We start from the raw sequence: 5409 nt of genomic DNA, 5'->3' as shown, positions 1-5409 counted from the left end.
TTTAAAAAAGAGTTAATATATATTTTCCTCAAACTATTCCAAAAAATAGAAGAAAAGGAAATCCCCCAAATTCATTCTATGAGGCCAGTAGTACCCTGATACCAAAACCAGATAAAGACACTTCAAATAAAAGGGAACTATAGGTCAATACCTCTGCTGAACATAGATTCAAAAATCCTGAACAAAATATTGGCAATCCAAGTCCAATAATACATTAAAAAAATCATTCACCACAATCAAGTGGGATTTATTCTGGGGAAGCAAGGGTAGTTCAGTATTCACAAATCAATCAATGTGATACATCACATCAATAAGAGAAAGTATAAAAAGCATATGATCATTTCAATCAGTGTAGAAAATAAAGTGACAAAGTATAACATCCATTCATGATTAAAACCCTCGACAAAGAAATTTAGAAGGCATATACCTCAACAGTAAAAAGGTCACATGTAAAAAACCCACGGCTAACATCATATTCAATGAGGAAAAACAGAGCTTTTCTCTTAAGATCAGGATATCCACTCTTAACCACTTTTATTCAACAGAGTACTGGAAGTCCTAGCCATAGCGGTCAGATAAGAGAAAGGAATAAAAGACATACAGATTGGTAAGGAAGAAGTAAAACTACACGTACTTGTACATGACATGACACTCGATAGAGAAAACCCTAAGGACTCCACTAAAAATCTACTAGAATTGATAAAAATGAATTCAGTAAAGTCACAGGATACAAAATCAATGTAGAAAGTCTGTTGCCTTTCTATACACTAATAACAAAGCAGCAGAAAGAGAAAAAAAATTAACAAAACAATCCCATTTACAATTGCACAATAATAACATACCTAGGAATAAACTTAACCAAGGAAATGAAAGACTTATACTCTGAAAACCGTAAGACAATGAGGAAAGAAATTGAAACGACAGAAACAAATGGAAAGATATTCTATGCTCATGGATTGGAAGAACAAGTATTGTTAAAATGTCCATAATACTCAAAGCAATCTACAGATTGAGGTAATACCTATCAAAATACCAACAGCATTTTTCATAGGACTAAACAAAACAATCCTAAAATTCTTATGGAACCACAAAAGATCTCAGAGAGCCAAAGCAATCTTGAAAAAGAAAAATAAAGCTATAGTTATTAAAATTCCAGATTTCAAGTTATACTACAAAGTTGTGGTAATCAAAATGATATGGTACAGAAACAAAAACAGAAACATAGATCAACAGAACAGGATACAAAGCCCAGAAACAAACCCATGACTATATGCTCAGTTAATCCTAGACAAAGGTAGTAGGAATATGCAGTGAGGAAAAAGACAGTCTTTTCAACAAATGGTATTGGGAAAAATGGACAGCTACATGCAAAAGAATGAATTGGGCCACTTTCTTACATCATACACAAAATGAACTCAAAATGGATTAGAGGCCTAAATGTGAGACCTGAAACCCTAAACATCATAGAAGAGAACATAGGTGGTGGGTAACTTCTTTGACAAGCCATATCAATATTGTTTTCTAGATAAGTCTTCCGAAGCAAGGGAAACAAAGTTTCAAAAAATAAACCATTGGGACTGCATCAAAATAAAAAAGCTTCTGCACAGTGAAAGAAACAATCAATGAAACTAAAAGACAACTTACTGTTTAGGAGAAGATATTTGTAAATGGGTTATCTGATAAAGGGTTAGTATATAAAATAAATAAAGAACTTCTACAATTCAACACCCCCAAACCAAATAGTCCATTAAAAAATGGGCAGAAGACATGAACAGATGGTCAAGAGACACAGGAAAAGATGCTCAACATCACTCATCATCAAATCAAAACCACAATGAGATATCATTTCGTACATGTCAGAATAGCTAAAAACACAGGAAACAACAAGTCTTGGTGAGGATGTGGAGAAAAAGGAACCCTTGTGCACTCTTGGTGGAAATACATACTAGTACAGTCACTATGGAAAACAGTATGGAGATTCCTCAAAAAGTTAAAAATAGAACTACCCTATGATCCAGGGATCACATTACTGAGTATTTGTCCAAATAATAGATAAATACTATTTCAAAGGGATACATGCACCTTCATGTTTATAACGGCATGTAATAGCCAAATTATGAAAGCAGCCCAAGTGTCTATTGATAGATGAATGAATAAACAAGTGGTTATATACACAATGGAATCTTATTCAGTCATAAAAAGAATGAAGTTTTGCATTTGCAACAACATGGATGGAGCTAGAAAGTATAAGCTAAATGAAATAAGTCTGTGAGAGAAAGAGAAATACCATATGATGTCACTCATGTGTGGAATTTAGGAATCAAAACAAATGAACGAAGGCAAAAATAGACAAGAGAGACAAACCAAAAAACAGACTCTTAACTATAGAGAACAGATGGTTACCAGAGGGGTGGTTGGTGAGTGGTGAAGGAGATTAAGCATACACTCATCTTGATGAGCAGTGAGTAGTATTTAGAACTCGTGAATCACTGTATTGTACTCCTGAAACTAATATAACACTGTATGTTAAGTATAATGGACTTAAAAAAAAAGTCAGTCTGTTATTCATTTACCTTTATCTGTGTAATAATAATGATAATCAGGGGCACCTGGGTGGCTCAGTTGGTTGAGCATCTGACTTCAGCTCGGGTCATGATCTCATGGTTTGTGAGTTCAAGCCCTGCATCAGGCTCTGTGCTGACAGCTTGGAGCCTGGAGCCTGCTTCAGATTCTGTGTCTCCTCTCTCTGCCCCTCCCCCACTTACGCTCTGTCTCGCTCTCTCAAAAATGAATAAACATTAAAAAAAAAAAATAATGATCATACTCACCTGAAATGGTGTTTGTAGAAATTGAATGAAACAATGTATCTAACGAAGGTTACATCGTCAGTGGCTAGTGATAAATGCTGACGAATGTTAGTTATTATCAATAGAGACTTTAGCACAAAACAGTACTTGATGAACATGTTACATTTTCTGTCACTCCCCCCCTTTTTTTTTCATCTTTGAGCCTTTGGTGGTCTGGTTTACCTTGGAAGTTCTAATAGCAGTACGTTAGTTACATGGGACTAAATATATACCCAACAGCCTTAAATATTGTAACTCCACCCAATTAAAGTTTAGGTCTCACTCACAATAAGTCCAAAATGAGTTTTTTGATGGGGCAGCTATGTTCCAAGCTGTGACTCCCATCCTCCACTGCATCCTCTGCCTTGAGCACAAAGACAAGAGAAGAGCAAGCAGACCATCTCAGGAGGGTTTGAAAATAATTACAAACACAATGCCTTTTTTTTTTTTTTTTTTTTTTTTGGTGCACCTCACAGGTCCTTTTATTCATGCCACAAAGGCAATACGTCTACAAGTGAACAGCAGTGCTCCATGTTCTCCTCTAACAGAGCTTACCTGAGATCTACAGCCAGACTGATGCCCCATCTGATGTGTACTCCAAGTAAAGCTGGTTAATGATGACCCTGAGCAGGTCCAGGACTCAAAGCTTTCAAAGCTTGACTTCTTTCATCAGCGCTCCTGATTTTATGAACGATGATGCCCATCAACCCCACTCCTACCTAAATCTCCTGGTAAACTTGGGTGTGATGGGGCTTCAAGGGGGACCCAGACATTTTCAACAAGGCTTTGAAGCATCTCGGCATAGGAGGCCTGGTTCAGGCCTCCCCAACCTGTATAGCCAAGGACTCGGAACGACCACCGGGTGCCATGTTGCCTAGTGTGTATATCGTTGACTCTGGATAAAGGCTCAGGAACCCTATGTACTTTCTGGTTATATTTAGGTAATTGAAAGTCCAGTAGTCAAAATGTCCAGTCTTTTGTAATTAGCAAAGTTGTGAACATGATTTGAAGTTAATTAGTTTTCCCATCGAGAACTGGAGACTGTGACAGGTGGTTTACAGTGGGAAGGGTGAATATAGTCATTAAAGCTTCCTATTTCTCATCTCCCCTCCTCCTCACCATTCTGTAAACATTTTAGAAGAAAATAAAGTTTTATCATGTTCAGTATGTGGCTTGATGAATTTTCACAAAGTAAAACACATTGTAAAAACTCATGTAATGTAGATTCTTCGGGTTTTGTCTGTTATGAAATGTCTAATTTCTTTTTTTCTCTCCTTTCTCTCTCAATATTTTCGATATTTCCCTCCACTCTTTTCTTCCTTGCGTGGTTTCTGAGAAGTTTCGCTATAGGTAATGTGTTTTCACTCTCTTGCTTCCTTCAGGATATATTTTTTTTAATCTTTGATTTTCTGTAGTTTGAAGATGTTCCTAGGTATAGATTTTCTAAAATAATTTTTACATGTTATTTAAATTTTAAATCCAAGTTAGTTAACATGTAGTGTAGTATTGTTTTCAGGAGTAGAATTTAGTGATTCATCACTTAACATATAACACCCAGTGCTCATCCTGACAAGTGACAAGTGCCCTCGTTAATGCCCATCACCCATTTAGCCTATCCCCCCACTCCTCTCCCCTCAGCAACCCTCAGTCTGGTCTCTGTGTTTAAGAATCACTTATGGTTTGCCTCCCTCTCTCTTTGTATCTCATTTTTCTAGGTGGAGGTTTTTTGACATATATCCTTCATGGTGAACTCTGAATTTCCTGGAGCTGTGGTCTGGTGTTAATTGGGGGGAAATTGTGTCATTATTATTTTAAATATTTCTTCTGTTCCTTTCTTTCTTCTCCTTTTGGCATTCTCGTTCTGTGAACATTACACCTTTTGTAGTTGTCCACAGTCCCTGGAATTCTGTTCTGTATTTTTCATCTTTGTTCTCTTTGCTTTTGAGTTTTTTAAATTTTTTTTTTAATGTTTTTTATTTATTTTTGGGACAGAGAGAGACAGAGCATGAACGGGGGAGGGGCAGAGAGAGAGGGAGACACAGAATCGGAAACAGGCTCCAGGCTCCGAGCCATCAGCCCAGAGCCCGACGCGGGGCTCGAACTCACGGCCCGCGAGATCGTGACCTGGCTGAAGTCGGACGCTTAACCGACTGCGCCACCCAGGCGCCCCGCTTTTGAGTTTTTGATCTTTCTATTGCTATATCCTCTAGCTCACTGATTCTTTCCTCAGCCATGTCCAACTTATGAAAGTTGGTCTTCATTTCTCTTACAGTGTTTCTTTTGTTTTCTTTGCTCTTTTTTTTTTTTTTTTACCTCTAGTATTTCTTTTTGAGTCTTTCTCAGGATTTTTATCTCTTAGCTTTCATTGAACATCTGTTCTTTCAAGCCATGTACTTTATCCATTAAAGCCCTTAGCATATTAATCATAGTTGTTTCAAATATCTAATCTGATGGTTCCAGTTTCCCTGCCATAATGCTGCATCTGGTGTAGCAAGCATCCTGATGCTTACTCTGCCTCTTCAAACTATATTTTTACCTCTTGGTATGCCTTCTTAACTTTTTC

The 5409-nt window shown here is 37.2% G+C and overlaps 1 pseudogene; it reads right to left on the bottom strand.

Annotated features, from left to right (window-relative positions):
- Positions 1 to 3457: 3457 nt before the first annotated feature.
- On the bottom strand, positions 3458 to 3641 carry LOC124526121 (ATP synthase subunit ATP5MJ, mitochondrial-like; annotated as a pseudogene).
- Between the last annotated feature and the right edge of the window lie 1768 nt (positions 3642 to 5409).

Source organism: Lynx rufus, unplaced genomic scaffold (genome assembly GCF_022079265.1).
Source record: "Lynx rufus isolate CCGP_SWC_20201006 ecotype Redwood Valley unplaced genomic scaffold, mLynRuf1.p SCAF_5, whole genome shotgun sequence".
In the NCBI taxonomy this organism is placed as follows: Eukaryota; Metazoa; Chordata; class Mammalia; order Carnivora; family Felidae; genus Lynx; species Lynx rufus.
This window is presented reverse-complemented; position numbering and strand designations above follow the sequence as displayed.